Source organism: Bombina bombina, chromosome 3 (assembly GCF_027579735.1).
Source record: "Bombina bombina isolate aBomBom1 chromosome 3, aBomBom1.pri, whole genome shotgun sequence".
Lineage (NCBI taxonomy): Eukaryota > Metazoa > Chordata > Amphibia > Anura > Bombinatoridae > Bombina > Bombina bombina.
The window spans coordinates 581,784,596-581,795,295 of record NC_069501.1 but is presented as its reverse complement, the minus strand read 5'-3'; positions in this window follow the sequence as shown (position 1 = coordinate 581,795,295).

Here is a 10,700-nt window from a genome sequence, read left to right as displayed (position 1 = left end):
GCGGGCTTTTTTCTGGCCGCACCATAAATTTAACTCTGGTATCGAGAGTTCAAACAAATGCTGCGTTAGGCTCCAAAAAAGGAGCGTAGAGCATTTTTACCGCAAATGCAACTCTCGATACCAGAGTTGCTTACGGACGCGGCCAGCCTCAAAAACGTGCTCGTGCACGATTCTCCCATAGGAAACAATGGGACTGTTTGAGGTGAAAAAAAACCTAACACCTGCAAAAAAGCCGCGTTCAGCTCCTAACGCAGCCCCATTGTTTCCTATGGGGAAACACTTCCTACGTCTGCACCTAACACTCTAACATGAACCCCGAGTCTAAACACCCCTAACCTTACACTTATTAACCCCTAATCTGCCGCCCCCGCTATCGCTGACCCCTGCATATTTTTTTTAACCCCTAATCTGCCGCTCCGTAAACCGCCGCAACCTACGTTATCCCTATGTACCCCTAATCTGCTGCCCTAACATCGCCGACCCCTATATTATATTTATTAACCCCTAATCTGCCCCCCTCAACGTCGCCTCCACCTGCCTACACTTATTAACCCCTAATCTGCCGAGCGGACCTGAGCGCTACTATAATAAAGTTATTAACCCCTAATCCGCCTCACTAACCCTATCATAAATAGTATTAACCCCTAATCTGCCCTCCCTAACATCGCCGACACCTACCTTCAATTATTAACCCCTAATCTGCCGAGCGGAGCTCACCGCTATTCTAATAAATGTATTAACCCCTAAAGCTAAGTCTAACCCTAACACTAACACCCCCCTAAATTAAATATAATTTACATCTAACGAAATAAATTAACTCTTATTAAATAAATGATTCCTATTTAAAGCTAAATACTTACCTGTAAAATAAATCCTAATATAGCTACAATATAAATTATAATAATATTGTAGCTATTTTAGGATTAATATTTATTTTACAGGCAACTTTGTAATTATTTTAACCAGGTACAATAGCTATTAAATAGTTAAGAACTATTTAATAGTTACCTAGTTAAAATAATAACAAATTTACCTGTAAAATAAATCCTAACCTAAGATATAATTAAACCTAACACTACCCTATCAATAAAATAATTAAATAAACTACCTACAATTACCTACAATTAACCTAACACTACACTATCAATAAATTAATTAAACACAATTCCTACAAATAAATACAATTAAATAAACTAGCTAAAGTACAAAAAATAAAAAAGAACTAAGTTACAAAAAATAAAAAAATATTTACAAACATAAGAAAAATATTACAACAATTTTAAACTAATTACACCTACTCTAAGCCCCCTAATAAAATAACAAAGACCCCCAAAATAAAAAATTCCCTACCCTATTCTAAATTAAAAAAGTTACAAGCTCTTTTACCTTACCAGCCCTGAACAGGGCCCTTTGCGGGGCATGCCCCAAGAATTTCAGCTCTTTTGCCTGTAAAAGAATAAATACAATACCCCCCCCAACATTACAACCCACCACCCACATACCCCTAATCTAACCCAAACCCCCCTTAAATAAACCTAACACTAAGCCCCTGAAGATCTTCCTACCTTGTCTTCACCATCCAGGTATCACCGATCCGTCCTGGCTCCAACATCTTCATCCAACCCAAGCGGGGGTTGGCGATCCATCATCCGGTGCTGAAGAGGTCCAGAAGAGGCTCCAAAGTCTTCCTCCTATCCGGCAAGAAGAGGACATCCGGACCGGCAAACATCTTCTCCAAGCGGCATCTTCGATCTTCTTCCATCCGGTGCGGAGCGGGTCCATCTTGAAGCAGGCGACGCGGATCCATCCTCTTCTTCCGTTGTCTCCCGACTAATGACGGTTCCTTTAAGGGACGTCATCCAAGATGGCGTCCCTCGAATTCCGATTGGCTGATAGGATTCTATCAGCCAATCGGATTTTAAAGTAGGAATTTTCTGATTGGCTGATTCCATCGGAACAGCCAATAGAATGCGAGCTCAATCTGATTGGCTGATTGGATCAGCCAATCGGATTGAACTTGATTCTGATTGGCTGATTCCATCAGCCAATCAGAAAATTCCTACCTTAATTCCGATTGGCTGATAGAATCCTATCAGCCAATCGGAATTCGAGGGACGCCTCGAAGATGTTTGCCGGTCCGGATGTCCTCTTCTTGCCGGATAGGAGGAAGACTTTGGAGCCTCTTCTGGACCTCTTCAGCACCGGATGCCAGGACGGATCGGTGATACCTGGATGGTGAAGACAAGGTAGGAAGATCTTCAGGGGCTTAGTGTTAGGTTTATTTAAGGGGGGTTTGGGTTAGATTAGGGGTATGTGGGTGGTGGGTTGTAATGTTGGGGGGGGGGGTATTGTATTTATTCTTTTACAGGCAAAAGAGCTGAAATTCTTGGGGCATGCCCCGCAAAGGGCCCTGTTCAGGGCTGGTAAGGTAAAAGAGCTTGTAACTTTTTTAATTTAGAATAGGGTAGGGAATTTTTTATTTTGGGGGTCTTTGTTATTTTATTAGGGGGCTTAGAGTAGGTGTAATTAGTTTAAAATTGTTGTAATATTTTTCTTATGTTTGTAAATATTTTTTTATTTTTTGTAACTTAGTTCTTTTTTATTTTTTGTACTTTAGCTAGTTTATTTAATTGTATTTATTTGTAGGAATTGTGTTTAATTAATTTATTGATAGTGTAGTGTTAGGTTAATTGTAGGTAATTGTAGGTAGTTTATTTAATTATTTTATTGATAGGGTAGTGTTAGGTTTAATTATATCTTAGGTTAGGATTTATTTTACAGGTAAATTTGTTATTATTTTAACTAGGTAACTATTAAATAGTTCTTAACTATTTAATAGCTATTGTACCTTGTTAAAATAATTACAAAGTTGCCTGTAAAATAAATATTAATCCTAAAATAGCTATAATATAATTATAATTTATATTGTAGCTATATTAGGATTTATTTTACAGGTAAGTATTTAGCTTTAAATAGGAATCATTTATTTAATAAGAGTTAATTTATTTCGTTAGATGTAAATTATATTTAAGTTAGGGGGGTGTTAGTGTTAGGGTTAGACTTAGCTTTAGGGGTTAATACATTTATTAGAATAGCGGTGAGCTCCGGTCGTCAGAGTAGGGGTTAATAATTGAAGTTAGGTGTCGGCGATGTTAGGGAGGGCAGATTAGGGGGTTAATACTATTTATTATAGGGTTAGTGAGGCGGGTTAGGGGTTAATAACTTTATTATAGTAGCGGTGCGGTCCGCTCGGCAGATTAGGGGTTAATAAGTGTAGGCAGGTGTCGGCGACGTTGAGGGGGGCAGATTAGGGGTTAATAAATATAGGGGTCGGCGGTGTTAGGGGTAGCAGATTAGGGGTACATAGGGATAACGTAGGTGGCGGCGCTTTGCGGTCGGAAGATTAGGGGTTAATTATTTTAAGTAGCTGGCGGCGACGTTGTGGGGGGCAGGTTAGGGGTTAATAAATGTAATACAGGGGTCGGCGGGGTTAGGGACAGCAGATTAGGGGTACATAAGTATAACGTAGGTGGCGGTCGGCAGATTAGGGGTTAAAAATTTTAATCGAGTGGCGGCGATGTGGGGGGACCTCGGTTTAGGGGTACATAGGTAGTTTATTGGTGTTAGTGTACTTTAGGGTACAGTAGTTAAGAGCTTTATGAACCGGCGTTAGCCAGAAAGCTCTTAACTCCTGCTATTTTCAGGCGGCTGGAGTTTTGTCGTTAGAGCTCTAACGCTCACTTCAGAAACGACTCTAAATACCGGCGTTAGAAAGATCCCATTGAAAACATAGGATACGCAAATGGCGTAGGGGGATCTGCGGTATGGAAAAGTCGCGGCTGAAAAGTGAGCGTTAGACCCTTTAATCACTGACTCCAAATACCAGCGGGCGGCCAAAACCAGCGTTAGGAGCCTCTAACGCTGGTTTTGACGGCTACCGCCGAACTCCAAATCTAGGCCTAAGTTACAAAAAATAACAAACACTAAGTTACACAAAAAAATAAACACTAAGTTACAAAAAATAAAAAAGAAATTATCAAAGCTTTAAACTAATTACACCTAATCTAAGGGCCCTATGAAAATAACCCCCCACAAAAAAAACTAGCCTACAATAAACTACAAATGGCCCTTAAAAGGGCCTTTTGCAGGGCATTGCCTCAAAGTAATCAGCTCTTTTACCTGTAAAAAAAATACAAACAACCCCCCCAACAGTAAAACCCACCACCCATACAACCAACCCCCCAAATAAAATACTATCTAAAAAAACCTAAGCTCCCCATTGCCCTTAAAAGGGCATTTGGATGGGCATTGCCCTTAAAAGGGCATTTAGCTCTTTTGCAGCCCAAAAATCCTAATCTAAAAATAAAACCCACCCAATAAACCCTTAAAAAATCATAACACTAATCCCTGAAGATCGACTTACAGTTTTGAAGATCCGACATCCATCCTCCAAGAAGCCGGCCGAAGTCTTCATCCAAGCCAGCAGAAGTCTTCACCCAGACGGCATCTTCTATCTTCATCCATCCGGCGCGGAGCGGGTCCATCTTCAAGACATCCGACGCGGAGCATCCTCTTCTTCCAACGGACTAACGACGAATGAAGGTTCCTTTAAATGATGTCATCCAAGATGGTGTCCCTTAGATTCCGATTGGCTGATAGAATTCTATCAACCAATCGGAATTAAGGTAGAAAAAATCCTATTGGCTGTTGCAAACAGCCAATAGGATTGAGCTCACATTCTATTGGCTATTCCAATCAGCCAATAGAATGCAAGCTCAATCCTATTGGCTGATTGGATCAGCCAATAGGATTGAAGTTCAATCCTATTGGCTGATTACAACAGCCAATAGGTACGCCAATTGCAACAGCCAATAGGTACGCTGGGTCGGAATAGTGGCGAGCGTACCTGATAGATATTTGATAAGTAGCAAAAGTAGTCAGATAGTGCCGAATTTTAATTCGGAACATCTGTAGTGACGACTGAGACCAGCAGATTGTATGTTACATCACAAAATTCTACTTTTGCCGGTCTGTAGGCTTTGATAAGTAAGGGGAATCAGGCTCACCACAATTACTCTTTGGAATTCCAGCGTATTTGCGATTAATGGCTTGATAAATAGGCCCCTTAGAGTCCACTGCTTATTAAGCTATAGACCCACTGTTAACTGGTGTTTTTCAATACCTCCAGACCAGTCTGACCGGGGCTACCAACAGTTGCTGCTTGCACATGATTAGACCAATGATAAATGTAAGCAGCATATTGCTGCCCACTAGCCATGATGTCGGGCGAACCCTTTCTCTCCTGGCCTTTGATACATGGACCCCATAATGTTAAAAGGACAATAAACCTTAAATTGATTTTAACATAACTGCGCAGTATGTGCACAATTCATAAGCACATTCTGAGTTTCACCTTTTAAAGAAGAAATTTCACTGTATTTTGCCCACAAAAAGTCCTCTTGTTTGCGCTGTATAGCCCTCCTGTCTGTTCTGTGTTTTTGTTTTAAAAATGTCTAACAGGGTTGTTAAATCACAAACCACTTGATTGCATTGGTCCCCTTAGAATACCACACACATTCACCCTGGATAAAGAAGCAAACAGCTTCATTTAAAAAAAAAATACAGTTGATCATTCAAAGAGCACCAATGAATTCAATCAAATGATATGTTCTTGAAACGTGCTTGTGTATTACATGATGCAAATATACAGGGGGAATGGGTGACAAAATATGATTGATCTATTTAGCGGATGTTTATTTATGACAATTACATAGATCAGCAGAGCAGATTAAAACAGTTTACTGATTAACTCTGTAACCTACATGTACAGCAGAATGGTTCTTACTGTATAACACTTCTGTATATTGTAAAGAGGTTAGAATATTAGATTTATACTTCAAACCTTCAGCTAACACTACACAAAAATGCAATACAAAATAAATGGTAGTTATCTCTTACATATAGATATTAGGTAATCATTCCAGAATTGAATTGTGCCATCAAGTTTGGTGCAAACACAATAAGACTGCTCCAGTCACTTTGGGATTCCTCATTTATGAAAAAAATCTCATTTTCTTGACCTCTGGTCTTCATGTGTTCTGTATTATTCTGATAAAATATAATGTTTTAAAACATTCATTCTACAAAGGACTGTGGAAAATACTTCTTTATTTCATCTGACAAACTATTTTACCTCTTGTTTCCGATGTACTGACAAGATTTCTAAAACCAAGACCACCCTATATTTCCAAGACGTCAATAATTTGATACAATATATTTGCTCCTCCTTATGGGTACCGTACCTGACTGCCTTACTTTAGAATTGAATTAGCCTGTCCTTTCAATGACCTCATAGGGTGCCTAACAGGTTGCCAAGAAATTGTGAATTTCTACAATGGGAACCAAACCTAGAACTCTCCTGCTAAGTCCAAACTCATTCACAGCAGTGCATACACTATTGAACTTGTAAACTGGAAGGATAATTTGTGACATTGAGATCAATAATCTGTGCATTATAGTGAATGAGCTTGGACTTAGTGTGCATGGAGAAGTATCACCTATACAAAGCTATTCAAGAATGTGCAATCTTGTTTAAAGGGACAGTCTACACGCGTTTGCAAGCACCTTGTTTGAGATTGTTGTGCTGCGGGCACCCCACTCTGTCCTGTGCCTCCTCATGCAGGGCAAAAGTGATTACAGTATTCTTGGGAAAATGTCTTTATTCGGCAGCCCTAATATGGCTGCCAAACTCCTCCTCCCTCCTTCTTCCTCCTTCTTGTGCGTTTGTTTGAAATCGCACCCAGCAGTGTGCGTGAATGGACTGAATAACATTAAGACACTAGGGCAGACACATTGCACATGTACAAAACTACAGCATGCGTCATTCATTTTACAAGTGAGAGCCTGATTATTGGATGCTGCTTCACAATAGACACGCCCACGGATTCTCTGGGAGGAGTTTGCTGCCATCCTATAATGGCCAAATTTGGAAAGTATTTTTTATACATATATAAAGGATGAAAGGAGGCACTCTCTGGTCTTTTCAAGTGTACTTTTATTAGAACAAGAGTGACGTTTCGGGAACACACTCCCCTTCCTCAATGTGTCCCTGAAACGTCACGCTTGTTCTAATAAAAGTACACTTGAAAAGACCAGAGAGTGCCTCCTTTCACCCTTTATACTGAACCATTGGCACCCTGGCAGCTGAATTTAAAGTGAGAGTGCTCTTTTTTTGGACTTTATATACATATATTTTTAATTCCTTTTTTATTTTCTGTAGTGTAGTGGTCCCACCTCCAGGGATCGTTGGTTAGGGACCCCCCACTCCTTTTCTGTAGCGTAGGTCCCCATCCCTCCCTCTCCCTTTTATTTATTTTTTCTGAAGGGCCATCCCTAGCCTCAAAGTGGTAACTAGCAAATTGGTAATTTACATACTGATCACTTTCCATTACTGAGAAAGAGCTTAACCATGTGGGTATATTATGAACATTCCAATCATTTAGAATGAAAAAAAAATCAAACAATGTATCAATCAAAAATCCCAAATACTTCAATGGTGAATTTAGTAGAAAAAATACTAATGAAGGCTTTTCTATAGGAATGGAATATGTCCTACAATCTCAAAATATCTTAGAATGCAACCAATGATGTACAGTATTTGCAAGTATTCTAATTCCTATAATTCCAAGGGGGGATTATTTAGAGATTGTCCTCAACCAGCCCCTGTAACCAGAAAGCCCAGCGATATTGCCAAGTGTAAAGAAACACCTTTAGTACCAATCTCAGCTTTCACTACACTGGACGAATTTGTAACTCTTTTTGTAGTTACTTTGGAGCCCATCTCATTGGACACTTGATGCTACTATTTTAACTGTACGTGCTGATATGTTGACACTTTTTTTTATGATCAAAGCTGGTTAATTTGGAGTTGTGCTGTGTTTTTTCTTCTCTTGTTAGACCAATTCCAAGGACATACTTGCTCTAAATTCTGATTAATCTTGTAGTCTTCTGTAGACGCATCTGCATTAGATCATCTGGCAGATGTTTAGTGCTAGAAACTTAATTTGATATTTTAGTCAAAGTTGCATGCTATTTGTTACGCCTTTCATTTCTAGAATTATCAAACGTGCTAATATACACAATGTACTTGGCAAGTCTTAAGTCAAATTCAAATTTAATTATAGAAAGTATAATCCCTATTCACTTTGTGTATTGCTGTTCTTTGAACAGTTTACCACAGAGGCCCAATGATTCTCTTTGCTCTTATCCATTCGTGCTTGTAATAATCCTGCTAATTGAACTGCACAAATAAACTGCTAGCAGTAAACCCAAAGCTTTAATAACCCACACACAATTATGGATTAAACATACTTTTTAAATTGAAGTTGCTGAAAAGCAGTCAACTTTATTTTCAATGAATTCTTCATCTTTCCTATAATCAAGTGCTACAATAAAACCTAACAAGGCAGTCATCTAATTTATTGAACGATTTTTAAAAAGACCATGAAAGTTGTTGTTTATTACATGGCAGTGAATAGGCAAATAATATAAATTAATTATCAGGCTTACTTTTCCAGCATTATTATTTTTCAACAGGGAGATAGAGCTGAACTTTACAACTCCTAGATTTAGAAAGATATAGATTTGTTTACCTTGTTATAGGCCTAGATATCAATTTTTAAAACTAAATAAATAAATAAACTTATGCAAAGTCATTGTTCTGAAATAAATGTGAAACAGTGCTCCTTTAGGTAAAAAAATAAAATAAAATTATATATATATATATATATATATATATATTTATTATTATTTTTTTAAGTACACATAAAAAGAAACAAACGCCTAGATTACGAGTCTTGCATTAGCCTTAAAAAGCAGTGTTGAAAGGTCCCAACGCTGCTTTTTAATGCCCACTGGTATTACGAGTCTGGCAGGTACAGGTGTACTGCTCACTTTTTTTCCGCAACTCGATCATACCGCAAATCCACTTACGTAAATTGCGTATCCTATGTTTTTAATGGGATTTACCTAACGCCGGTATTACGAGTCTTGGAAAAAGTGAGCGGTAGACCCTCTCCTGTCAAGACTCCTACCGCATTTAAAAGTCAGTAGTTAAGAGTTTTATGGGCTAACGCCGTATCATAAAATTCTTAACTAAAGTGCTAAAAAGTACACTAACACCAATAAACTACCTATTAGTTACATTGTAGCTAGCTTAGGGTTTATTTTTATTTTACAGGCAACTTTGTATTTATTTTAACTAGGTACAATAGTTATTAAATAGTTATTAACTATTTAATAACTTCCTAGTTAAAATAAATACCAATATACCTGTAAAATAAAACATAACCTAAGTTACAATTACCAACGAAATAAAGATCCAGCGAACTCAGGCTTCATCAAACGGGGGGAGTTTAATAAAATTCTCAAATCAAATTCACAAAAATCCAACACAGTGATAGACCAAAAATAGGTGAGGGGAGTAAAATAATTAATATAAAAAGCTGATATTGTAATAATTACGCTGTGACCACCGGCTACCAGTCGGTCTTATGCGTTTTGGCTGGGAAATTTAGCCTTAATCATAGACCTAAAAGTGTAACCGGTGTTCTGCCTTAAAAACCCACTTTAATGAGACTCAAGGATGAACAGTTACAATTACACCTAACACTACACTATAATTAAATAAATTACCTAAATTAACTACAATTAATTACAATTAAATTAAATAAACTAAATTGCGGAAAAAAAACAACACTAAATTACAGAAAATAATAAAATAATTACAAGTTTTTTAAACTAATTACACCTAATCTAATCCCCCTAATAAAATAAAAAGCCCCCCAAAATAATAAAAATCCCTACCCTATACTAAATTACAAATAGCCCTTAAAAGGGCTTTTTGCGGGGCATTGCCCCAAAGTAATCAGCTTTTACCTGTAAATAAAATAGACAATACCCCCCCCCCAACATTACAACCCAGCACCCTCACACCCAACCCTACTCTAAAACACACCCAATCCCCCCTTAATAAAACCTAACACTACCCCCTTAAAGATCACCCTACCTTGAGACGTCTTCACCCAACCGGGCAGAAGTGGTCCTCCAGACGGTCCGAACTCTTCATCCTATCCGGGCAGAAGAGGTCCTCTAGACGGGCAGAAGTCTTCATCCAGGCGGCATCTTCTATCTTCATCCATCCGGAGCGGAGCAGGTCCATCTTCAAGACATCCGACGCGGAGCATCCTCTTCTTCTGACAACTAATACTAAATGACTGTACCTTTAAGGGACGTCATCCAAGTTGGCGTCCCTTCAATTCCAATTGGCTGAAGAAGAGGATGCTCCGCGGTGGATGTCTTGAAGATGGACCTGCTCCGCTCCGGAAGGATGAAGATAGAAGATGCCGCCTGGATGAAGACTTCTGCCCGTCTGGAGGACCACTTCTTCCCGGATAGGATGAAGAGTTTGGATCGTCTGGAGGACCACTTCTGCCCAGTTGGGTGAAGACGTCTCAAGGTAGGGTGATCTTCAAGGGGGTAGTGTTAGGTTTTATTAAGGGGGGATTGGGTGGGTTTTAGAGTAGGGTTGGGTGTGTGGGTGGTGGGTTGTAATGTTGGGGGGGTATTGTCTTTTTTTTACAGGTAAAAGAGCTGATTACCTTGGGGCAATGCCCTGCAAAAAGCCCTTTTAAGGGCTATTT